Source organism: Python bivittatus, unplaced genomic scaffold (genome assembly GCF_059951505.1).
Source record: "Python bivittatus isolate LINGU-HERP-01145 unplaced genomic scaffold, Pbiv_v1 ctg000560_np1212, whole genome shotgun sequence".
Taxonomy (NCBI): Eukaryota; Metazoa; Chordata; class Lepidosauria; order Squamata; family Pythonidae; genus Python; species Python bivittatus.
Genome location: NW_028277083.1, coordinates 977,008 through 989,546, shown reverse-complemented (window position 1 = coordinate 989,546; position 12,539 = coordinate 977,008).

The window sequence follows — 12,539 nt, the reverse complement described above, 5'->3', positions numbered from 1 at the left end:
TGACGGCCTGCTTTCCAGTGTCACCAGGGCTTCCGATGGCCAGCCAGAGGGCCGCCACCCCAAAGCTGTGCGGGAGACCTTGCTGACGGCGAGGAAGAGGTGATGGCCAGAGCGTGGCATGCAGCGTCCTGCTGAGATGGGCTGGGCAGCCTCAAGTTTGCTTCTCTGACCCCAGATGATGCAGAAAAAATATTATGGAAGTGATCTGTCTTCACAAGTTGTTTCTCTGACATTGTGAAACGTTGCACAGTTTGAGCTAAATCCTACCTTTGGGGCCACAGATATTCAAGTCCTGAATTCCAGAGGCCCTTTATGAAAAAGTGGTGGGTGGGTCTTCAGTCCTTACAAGTGACGCTCATCCATCAGCCAGATAGGAAGGGTCTTTGCAGAACATAAGCCGCAGCCAAGCCCAACATGCCATGAGCTGAGCTGGTCAAGGAGAGCTGTTCTGGAGAGCCAAAAATGTGTCAATCTCCTCTCTTTGCACTCAGTCATATTGTGTTCATTGACAAAACAAATACCATTTACAGGGCATTTACATGCATGCCACTGCGAGGGCATTTTATTCCTTGAAGAATTAATATATAATTTATGTGCTTTTTTATTGAAGCATTAATCAAGGTTACAGAGGGAATTGGTGCAACATTGGTCCCCAAGCTGCTCCTTTGCTCTGAGCACAAAATGAATTAGATGGCAAAAGGCTTTTTTGACAGACCAATAAATGGAGGTGGTTAAAATTCTCAGCAAACAGGAGCAGAGGTCCTGGGGAAGACCTGGCTGCTCGAATGCTCATCATGAAGTTGCAATGAGGTTGGGTTAAGTCAAGATGGCAGTTCTTTGATTCAGTTTCAGCTTGATGCTTGGTGGACCATCAGTTATGACTCGGTGTGACTTACGAACTCAGCCATTGATGGCTTATTCAATAAGCCTTGGTTTAGTGCGCTCTATGCACCCACCCTTGAGCATCCCCAGTGCTGTGAGATGAGCTATTCTCTCTCCCCGTGCCCAACCTGGGATAAGGTCAAGAGGCACCAGGCTGGCAGGGGATAATAGTAGGGTTCACCTGAAGAACAGCACTGCTGATAACTTGGGGCATCCTTCTGTTAATATCCCATCTCTCCACCTGAAAGGATATTAAAATACAAGGGGAAAACATACCCTCAAAGAAATCCCTAGGCATGAACGGTACACTTCTTTTAGAGAAATACAAGAGTGCATTCTCCAACTTGTATGGGAAGTCCTTTGAGCCATGTTGCGTCCCGTCAGCCGTCACTCAGCAACTGATCCTGGTTGGGGAGTTGCATTTTTGCACCACATCTTTACCCCCCTTGGCTGTGTTTGGGGTCTAAACAAATTCCACGCACAGCGCACGTCATGGGAGCAACTCCTCATGGTGGAGGAATTCCTGACAGACATTCCAAAAATGCTCCAGTTCCATCAGCAGGATACCAACACTGGCTGCCCAGAACCGTCACAAGTGCCGTTGGAAAAATGGGCAGGTGGGCTCCAATGGGGTTGGCAGGGGAGCATTTTGCTGCAATCTTTGGCAGATGTGGAGGCACCCTGTGGCTGAAAAGATACCACCAAGAGGGTTTGGCTTGTCCTGAGCAGATCTTTGTTCCATGATGGAAGGGGGGCCCCTGGGGGTGGCTGTTAATAGGAAACACAGTTTCTCCTACACGTCTGAGGCTTGGAGGTAGCCCTGGGGAAGAGTTAGCAAGCCCTAGATATGTGGATCGATCAGCAGTCCTGGGGGCCGTATTTCTGTCTGTGGCCTCCTCCTGTTATGAAGTTTTATGCAAGGAATGTTAAGGAGCACCCAAGATGCTTCCAACTGGATCAGGACTATTTCATCTTGTTTCCCACACTGCTGAGACAAAGGTCTCCAGAACGTCTCCAGAAAACAGTGATGGTTTCCCAGTTTCTAGTAGATTCCCCATGAAGATGGAGGAACCATTTATCTAGGAATCAAGGGGGCTAGGCAAACAAACTTCCATGAAGGACCAGGGGTGTTAACATTCCACACACACACACACACACACACGCGCGTGCAAGCCAGATGCATGGCCACCATCCCCTTCCCCAAAGGAGCGATTTCCCTGGTACCAGCACAAGGTTGGTGGGTTTCTCCATCACGTCAAGTGTCTGAGCTGGCACAGACCACCTGGGCAGGTTTTCCATAGTCAGCTGCGGCAGTGAGGTCTCTTGGCCTCTCGTCCACGTTTCTGAGATATTCCTGCCATGAACAGCCGTCCAGCTTAGCCGCTGGAGGGGAGCCAAGAACGCCCAGCCTCTTTCCACAGCAAAGCTGCGAATTGCTTACAAGCGAGGGAGCTCTTGCCATCTGCGGCCAGGAGAGCGGGAATGAGGGATGGGTCGGGTACTTGGCTGAAAGGCTGCGGTGTATATCAGCTATCTGGGAAGGTTAATTAGGAAGTCTGGTGTGGCCACTTCGATTCTTCGGGGCAGGCCCACGGGCTGGGAACAGGGGGATTGGATTGGTCAGCCGGCTGCCGATGTCACAGCAGTTCTTCGCTGCTCGACAGAGGAGCCTTGAGAAAGCAGCTGATCTAGGCTGGGTAACCTTCTGGCAGTTTGGGTATCCTGGAAGTGGACCACATTCTTCCCACTCAGGTTCGGGTCGGGAACCTGAACATGTCAGAAGGTGCTGAGGTCTCCTGCCGCTGGTCTCAAGGAGCCTTCCGTCGTCCAACCGAGGAGACATCCACATCTGAAAACTTTGGGAGGGGGGAGGAATGGAGGCCATCAAGCATTTCCTGCTCTCCAAATAGTCATTAAATAGGTCATTCTAAGGCCTGGAGCATGAAGAGGAGATTTTGCTGATGGGCGTGCGCCAAATCTTGCCATTCTGCTTCCTCTCTTTTACAGGCTGTGAACTGAAATAAGGAGAGATATTAAAATGTGGGGGGTCAAGAAATGTCTAAAATGGGAAAACAGCAGAGAAGTGCAGATACTAATCAGAAAAAACCAGTCTTGGCATCCTGACTATTCTCTAGCTGGGCTTCAGGTGGCCTCAGATGGACGCCAAAAGAGGCTGTGATGTTCCAGCTGCTTTTCCTTCCTCCAAGTTCCTCCGTTGGAAGATTGAGCCTCCTGGTTCCACGCCCCTCCCCTCCCCTCCCCTCCCCTCCCTTTCGACGGGCATTTCTTGCCTGGGATTACTGGCTTTTCCCTGGTTTATTGTATTGTAACAGGACCATGTTTATGAAATGGTTAGCCGTGACTCCAGTCATTTGACAGACCCTGATTGAACGGGGCGGGGGGTGGACCACCAATTAAATCTGAGCCGGGCAGCGCTCTGCCCACAAACCCTGGGCGCTGCTCGCCTCCCTCCTCCAAATCTGCTTAACCTGGCTTCATTAAATCTGACAGCTCTCTTCTTGGATCACCCTCCTCCTGTTGTAGAGATGGCTGAGGGCTGCCTCTGCTTGTTACTGTGAACATCTGGCAAGGAGTCCTCACTCCACACAAGCAGAAACTCCATCCTTTCCACGGGCACAGAAGAAGGCTAGAGACGCAGCGAGTGCGAAAGTTAAATTAGCTTTAAGATTGATTAGGCAGCGCCCGCACAGGATGGGCTTTGAATGGCCTGGCTTCCTCCCAGCGTGCTTCTGCGCTTCTCCAGCGCCAAAACAGGAACGAGCGGAAGCACGCAGGCGCCAAGCAGCATCCCGGGAAAATCCCAGGGTTTTGTGGCACGTGAACGTTAGCGCCTTGCAGAAGACTTCCCTGCGCTTGTTCTTCCCTTTGCTCTTTCATTTAATTCAGCAAAAGAGAATCTATTTCCAAATTTCTTTCAACAGGAGGGGAGGATTTGGGGGAAGGTTCTTTCGTGGCCTGTGGCCAGGTGGCCGGAGAGCGTGTGGGAACACCCTGGCCTTCCCTCTCCAACCCTCGCTCTGGCTCTCGCTACCCTTGCTGGCGTCCTGTCCCTCCTTCTCCAGGAGGATGCGATGAGGATGGTGAGACGCTTCGAGGGGGCGACCCTCCCCTTCCGAAAAGAGGAAGCCGGTTTGCCACGCAGCTTTGCTTCGTGCCGTGTCTGAGTGGCTCCAGCCCACCTCCCAGCCAGATGTGACGGTCTGCGGGAGAGAGGAGGGGGAGCCGCAGAGGGACGACCGGTCTGTGAAAGGGACGTTGGCCCCCAGAAGGAGGGAGGGCCTGGGAGACCCTCAGAAGGGACCCTCCCTACTTTTCCAGAGAGTAAAAGGAAAGGAGGGGAGAAACGCTTCCGAGATCCCGTTCAAGTCACCTTACCATAAAGGCAGAGCTGGGACTCCTGGTTGTGCTTCTTGTCTGGACTACCTCGCAGGGCTAACGTCGGCAAAGGCCTCGGCGTGTGCATCCTCCTGACTCCTCCAAAGCTTCATCAGAGCCGTCTCTCTCCCTGCCGGGGCCTGGGTGACCCACGGCAGCCCCTCTCCGCAGAACCGGCTCTGCAGGAGAGGAGGCCCCAAGCTTTAACCGTGACCCAAGTGACTGTGCAGTGTGACTTTGCACTGCTTTGCTCTTATTCTATGGGTTTAATTATTCATCGCCTCCCATTAATATTTTATGCCATCCTCGGCATCCGCAGCGAGGTTTCCAACATGCATTATGAATGCGTCCCAATCCGCCAAGGTGAAGACACCAAATCCTTCTGGGCCTTCTTGAAGTTGATCGAGAAGTCAAGCGTGCGCTCAAACCTTTCTGGGCTGGCTCCCCTGTGGTCTTTTCGGCTCCCCGAGCTCCCCCAGGCAGGTCCTGGGGACTAGGCCGCCCCGCAGCACATCTCCTCCTAGTCCGCGGAGACAGAAGGGGAAGGATCCCGATTCTGCCCAGCAAGCGACGGATCGAGCCACCACGGGCCCTTGGAGGAGCGTCCCCAAACTCCTGGGATCTTCTGGATCTGCCTGCAAAGACTCACTAATCAGCTGTGGCCAACGTTTCCAAGGGAGGAACGAGACTCCAAACCAGCTCCTCTCGGGCAGCAGGTCTGAACTTCGAACTGTCTGAAATCTTTATAAATGGATATTCAGGAACCAAGTCTGTTTTTCAAGCTACGCCATCCTTTCCCCCGGAGTGGCTCCCCAGGAGAAGTGAAGAGCACGTGGTCAGGATAACGCAGCATTTTTCAAGGGGGACTGCAACCTCTTTTGGCCCTGCTGGGAACGGCCACGACCAAGCCCGCAGCTGAGCCCAAACAAAACAGACCTGTGGTTTTATTCCTGACAGGATGAAGAGGAGCCACAGGCCAACCCCAACCCACTGCTGGATCGTTTCCCACCCATGTTCACTAGGTACCCCCACTTCTTAGTGGCTTTACAGGCTTTAATGTGACTCTTAATTGCTGGTGCGTACTTAGATCGCTGAGCATGAAACTGAGCAAACTCAGGGAGGCAATGAAGGACAGGAAGGCCTGGCGCAATATGGGTCATGGGGTCACGAAGAGTCGGACACGACTTAACGACTGAACAACAACAACTTAGATCGCTACCCTTAGCTGGCCTCGGCTGTTTGCAATGCAGAGCTTTCTTAAAGGCCATATGTTCCTATTTATCCTAGAAGAAGGGAAGGAAGCACTAAGATTGCCAAGTGAGTCGCAAATAACCAGTGGCACGTATGTCCTTAAGGGTGCGTCCAGAGGATTTTCCTCAATTCATTTCCTTTTCACAGCAAAATAAATTCAGTACCATCCCCAGGCCTGTGCATGTTAGAAAATTCAGTCTGCCAGCTTGTCAGGTTTGGTTGCAAAACTTGTTTCTCCTAAGCCAGGTGAGAGTCGCACCCATAGAGGGCCAAGAAGTGCCCCCTTGGCCCCAAGATCCACTCCAAGCACAAGGCTTGACTCCAGTTTCCCTGGCCAAGTTTCCAGGTGTCCCAATTTCATGCCTTCATTGGGGGGAGGAATCTGAGAAGCTAATTATTTTTAGAGAAGCTCTCTTTTTTTTTTTTAGAAGAAAGTGATTGATGTTTGTCCTTGGCTGATTTGGGTCACTGGTGAAATGCATCTATCGTTCATATACAGAATGAATAAATTTCTCCAGCATAAGTTTAAGCATGGAGATCTCCTTCGCTGGATGTCTCTAAGCACCCAGGGGTGCCGAACCGGGATTCCCACCCTGAGTTGGGATGGGAGTCAAAGATCATCCTAGGAGGCACGCCAAAGGATTCAGCAAAGGAGAACATGAGCAGCCTTGACCCGGGGAGATATGCTCATCCTTCTGGGGACTGGATATTTCCACAGTGGCCTCTTCGAATCCCATTGCCAGTCCCACCAGAGATCCAGATTTCAGCTGATTGGCTAATGTTGTCCACCAGGCAAAAGCAGTGGGGGCAACTGACCACTGTTCCACCTCTGAGAAGGAATTCCCTCAGTTCTCCTTGGGCAGGAGAGATGCCTTGCTTCTGGCCATTCCACTGGAATTAATCTAGCCTAATTAATTATCAATTAAATAATTAATTCCATCAATGATTGCCTACGCCAACATCGAAGCTGCGTCATGCTCCAAGGAGCCGTTAAGGGAAGCGCAGGATGCAGTTTGAAAAGTTCAGGCAGCTTGGCTTGAGCCCAGCTCTAGTCTCTTTGGACAGCCTGACCTGCAAGAGAACAGTTTTGTTTTTTCCAATAAGGAAACTACGTTTGGAATGGTATATGAGGCGCACTTTAATAAGGCCAGGAGGGGTGGGAAGTTAATTGTGGTGGGAAATGAGTAAAGCCAAGAAAGAGAAGGAGGGAAATGTCAGGGGAGGAGGAGTTGCTCCTTCTGAGAGAAAAAGACTGGGGTAGTTGAATAAGACACAGGCGGAGCTAAGCTATGGTTTGCATAACCTGGCTTTTGGAAGAAAGCACAATTGGCCGGATTCCCACACCAGGTTATGGCTTAACACAGAACGGCGTGGCTCAAGCGAAGGCTAAGCTGGACGTGGACAGGCCACACATTACAGTGCTGTGCAAACACAACCTGGGAAGGAACAGGACTAGCTCATCTTGTATTGACTCAACCCAACCAACTCAACTCAACGTTCAACCTGCCATTTTCTCAGTGGTGCCCCATCAGCCTGCCCCAAACCCCCAAGTGAGGCTTCCGTCCCCTCCTCCTTTCAAGGCAGGCTGAAGAAGGAGGGCAGTTTACGGGCAAACCGTTTCTGCATGGCGATCGAGGAGGCAACGGGAGTGGATCCGTGAAGTCCCCAGACTTTGAGCTGAACTCGAAGGATGGCTGAGGGTTGTGCCGCAGGCGTCACGGCTTGTCCTGGGCGAGCACATCTGGACATTCCAGCATTCTTGCCGGAGACCTCGGCTCCGAGCAACGGACAGGAGACCGCTCCTATCCAAACATCTACATTCTCACTAATGTTAGACTTATCCTTAGAAGATCAGGGAGGCATAAAGCGGGGAAAATATGGCTGTTTCTGGGATCAACGCTCCCCGATTTTGAAAATCTGCAGCATTGCTCAGTGTTCTGACTTCTTCTCTTTAAATCATCCTTCTGTGGGTAAAAGCCTTTGAAAACAACCCTTAATATTCTAACTTATTCAGAACCACCCTGTAGATCACAGAGAGTTGGTGCAAAAAATACAAATGAACCGGGTTTGAATGACTGCAACTGATTATTATGATGACAATATTATAAAAAAGGCGTTGTGTTCATTCTACATTAAAGAATTGAAAACATTCCAGATTCAATATAGGAATCAACCCGTTTTGAATTTCAACAGCATCGCATGCTAATTTGGGACGGGGCAGAACTCTCTGGTGCAAACAAAGAGAGATTTATGGCTACAGAAAGGCCACGTGTAGAATGAATGCTCTGTGGGCTAAGTGGGAAGGTGGTCCGAAGAGGGGCTGATGAAAAACAGAAAAGAAGATCCCACCTACCTCCTCTACTTTGTGCCGAGCCTCTGGTTAAAAAAAAAAGAATTTTCAGTAGTTCCACAGGCCATCAAGCCCTCTCTGTTCTGCCTCCTGGACCCCTTTTTAGAGATCTTGCCACGTGTCTGGGCTGGGCAGAGGATTCCTGCTTGGGCAGGGGGTTGGACTGGATGGCCTTCAGGGTCCTGTCCTGTTCTGGCATTCTGATTCTGTAGCAGCAGCTGGAAGGCAGATCAGCCAGGCGCCCCCTCCAGTCCCTGCAAGACTGGCTTGTGAATACCCCATTGCGTCAGGCCCCCCTCGTGGCCTAACAGTGAATGTCCTCGGGTGGAGCAAACCTTGGGAGTGCTGCGAGAAGAAGCTGGCGTGCAGCGGCCTGCTAAACCCTGGTGACATGTCAACTGCTGTGTGCTCTAACAGTGCAGATGCTGCTCCTTGCTGAATAAAGCATTTCCGCCTTCAAACAGGCGCCCTCCCCTTGCAATGTGTCCAAATCCAGGCAGATGCTCCAGGGAGAACCGCCCTCGCTGGCCTAGGAGGAGAGCAGTGGAAGTTCTCCTTCCATCTCTTGGTTGGCTCTTCATGCTGCCTTTCTGGTCTGGAGGGTTGCAAGAGATGTGGATAACGGTCACTTCTGTCTGGGGGGGCTCCTGGTCTGTGGTGGGGAAACTGCTGCCCTCTGACTGTTTTTCACCAGCGCTCCTTCTCTCACGGAGCTGGAAAAGGGCTAAGAGCCAGCAACACCCGCATTATTTAGGCAGAATACCCCCAAAATTTCAAATCTTGGAGGCCGAATCCCAGCCAGGAACCAGCCTGCTACCTTGCTCCTTGGACAGCTTTTTCTAAGGCGCACTTTAATGCTCGGCCTCCTGCTCTGCTGGGTGGTAAATGCCATAGCTCCCCTCTTCAGCAAGGTAACTAACTCCCTGGCTTGTGGGTCTGGATCTGCTGGTGCGTGCCAGCCTGGTGGGCTGTGCGTGTTATAGAGAGAGACTCGATGACTCAGTTGTCCCTCGGTTCCTGTGTCTTCCTGGAGCTGAGATGATGTTTATGTTCCTTACCTTTTATCAGAGAAGCAGCCTGCTATTACTTACAATGCGGCTCGATTGTCAGGACCAGCTAATAAAGCTGCCGAAAGATGCTTATGGCTCCACTTCTCATCCGCACTTCTCCTGTGCTTGCACTTCGTGTATTTATGACGTTGCTCTGGGGCCGTAATAAAATTCCTAATGTGGGTGGGAGGCCCCATTTATCTCTCCGATTCTCCAAATGCTTTCAGAAGACCTTGTGAGAGGAGGAAAATGAAGATCAGCTCAACTTCAGGAGATTCTGGGCCAAGTTATTGAAGAAGAGAAAAGAAGAAAAGAAGAAGAGGAGAGGAGAGGAGAGGAGAGGAGAGGAGAGGAGAGGAGAGGAGAGGAGAAGAGAAGAGAAGAGAAGAGAAGAGAAGAGAAGAGAAGAGAAGAGAAGAGAAGAGAAGAGAAGAGAAGAGAAGAGAAGAGAAGAGAAGAGAAGAGAAGAGAAGAGAAGGAGACTGAATGTGAATTGCTTCAGGAATGCTCTGACCTCTCATCTTGTTTCCCAAACTCATCCTGGTTCTCCTGGAGGAATCTTTCCCATCTTTAAAAAATAGTCTTCTCAGCGATAAGCTTGTTCTCTCATGTGGTTACAGTCCTCAAATGTCAATATGTAAGTTGGGGGGAGGGGGGATGTTTATTGGAGACTTGCTATATTTTGAAATTCAAAGGGGTGTGAGTTTTGAACCATGCCTCAGTTCACCTATTGGTTCCAAAATGCAAACGGTGAGGTTGCATTCAACTTGGAACTAAAGAAAGGAGTCCCCGGGATCCTTAGCTCCCGATGCTCGCCCAGAGGAGGCCAACACCCATGGTTCCAGCATCTGTGGATGAAACGACAGAGACCATGAAGGAAGGGAACCGGAGGGGCCTGCTTTGCTCATGGGACATGCAGCCTTTTTGTAACTGGCCTTCTTTTCCCACCTCATTTGAACGCAGAGCCCTACATACCAGTGCAGCTTCAGTCCAAATAAAGTTGCATTCCCAGCCTGGCAGCCCAGAAAAACCCACGTGGATTAGCGTGCAACGCCTGATACGCTCAAGATTATTGTTAATTAAGCGCCGGTAGACAAAGATATTGCCTAGGCCTGAGATGGTGTTAATTAGCTAAGACCTGTCAACAAATGATTCATGACTCTCTCTCTGGAAAACAAAGAACGCCTCGATCCTTTCTGCTCAGATTCTAAATTTACATAATCGCCCAGATTTCACAAATGGAAATGGGGACGCTCCTTTCTCACAACAAGGAAGGCAGTCTCAACACAGCACCAGGTTTTGCTCTCTGATGGCCTCCGAATTCCCAAAGCTGGGAGGTGGAGTTAGGAGAGAACTTCAGTTCTGCAGCTTGCAAAACCCCCGGCGTATCCAAATTGGAAAGCTCCACGATAAGCAAAACTGGCCACGACCGCACGCCAGACCTGCCACTAGGGCTGGGCGGAAATAGAGTTGCCAGAACAAGGTGCTTTCTTCACATCATCTCCTCCAGAGCCCGGGGACCATAACACCCAGCCAGAGAAGGTCAATCAGGTAAACTCTGCTCACATAAGCCATTTCACTTGAGGCTAAATGATGGCCATTTGGCTTTTACTCTTTTGTAAACCACCTGGATAAAACGTCCAAAGAAAAACCGAAACACAATTTCTAGAACTGCAAAGGAGGAGGATGAGAGCGTCGGTGAGCAGAAAGAAAGGTGAGGCTCTCTACCAGCTCCTAGGTAGGGTCCCTGTGGACCCACTTCAAGGAGTGCCAGGCCTGTTAAAGGGATCTTACAGCAGGGATGGAGTGTAGCATGTCACGAATTGGGGGTGGGTGGGAAAGGGTGTCATTGGGGTGTCCACAGGTGTCAGGAGCACTACGTGTCAGAAGCAATATTCAGTTGTATATCCCACTCATTAGGAAATGCACAGGAAATTAAATTCACTATAAATTCTATTGAATCATATGAAGAAGCCACATTATCAGGAGTGACTTTGAGTGGGTGGTGGTAGAGCAATTAGCCATGGTCTTGATGAGGGGCTGATGTTCTCCGAGAGAAGATCAGATTCCATCAATACGAAGAGAAGAACCCTGTTAGCAATTAGCAGCTTGCAAAATCCACTGAGCATCCATGTTGGACTGTTTGGGGAGGTGGGTGTTTTTCTGCCAGGGTTCTGTGTCCCAGTTTTGCTTTGCCATCTGGATGGGGGGAGGCGGAATCTGTAGGCAGGGAAATCGTCTTTTGACATCACCTCTGACCAATCTTCACATTGCTGATGCATAGAAATTTATTTTATTTATCAAATTTATTTATTCATCAAATGTATATGGCCGCCCATCTCACAAAAAAAGTGACTCTGGGCGGTGTACCATAAAAACTATAAAAGAGCAATATAAAAAAATGAACAGATCCAGAAAATTTAAAAATGGTGATTAAAAGGCAAAGAGAGGGCAGCAGATATTAACAGCAACGGAGCTGCCTCAGCAACTCGCCAGTCCCTCTTCCTCACAGCACAGCCAAGTTTTGAGGGACTTCTGGAAAATTAACAGGATGGAGCCAACCTCCCTTTGGCAGGGGTGGGGATGACGTTCCATAAGTTGCAAGTCTTCTTCCGGCCTGATGAGGCGTCGTGCAGAAGATCCCCACCAGCTGACTGCTGAAAAGGGAGAAGAGTTGAGCCCTAGCCATGAGAATTGCACACGCAGTTCCATTCTGCTCCTCCACATCTTCGCCAGAGTTTTGACCCTGCTGAAGCATTAGAAGAATTTGGCTGGGTAAGACCAAAGGTCCATTGAGTTTCCCCATCTGTCTCTTTCCCATCCCGTGAGTGGTCAGAAGACTCTGAGGGAAATCCACAAAGGGAGCCCAGAAGTTCCATCTAGGAAACTTCTTGAGATATTTAAAGCCTCAAGACCACCAGCAGCCAGCCTCCACTGACCTTCTCCTCAAGGAATTAGCCTCTCTTCCATTTAAAGCCAATGCTGGCCAGGCTACTTCGGCCCCATCAAGTTGGTGTGGCCGAGAAAGTCGTCATTTCAACATACAGTATGTGGAGACGTTCTTCCTATTCTCTCACCACTCAGTTGCACTGGAGGGTCTCAGATGGCCTGAAAAATGGCTCTAAGCTCAGATGTTCCCCCCTGAATTTGGAGCTAAAACTATGAAGAAGCCATAGTAGGGTGCTCTAAGTACTTCTACATGATTATTTACAATTCTTTTAAAGGAAACTAAACATCCAAAAACGAATGCAACAGAGCTTAAGCCTTACTATAATAATTCCAAGAGCAATTTAAAAAGAAAAAAGAAAACAGAAAGCATTCATGGTCTGTATTCCTAATAAGCTACATTTCTACTACCAGAGATGAAGACATCTGCAGGATATCACCATCAGCTTTCTGCAATCACTGAGCCAAAACAACATAAATTACCTGTAAAATACCTTCACTTTTTTCCCTCATTTTTCTTCCATACATGCCACTGATAACCTTTTGCAAAACAATCGATTGCAAAACCTTTCTGTTCCAGGTGAGTAAGTTTTCATTCCTTCCACATATTATTAATGCAGCTTTGCAGCAAATGAATAAAGAAAAGCCTACGTTCACCCAGGTAG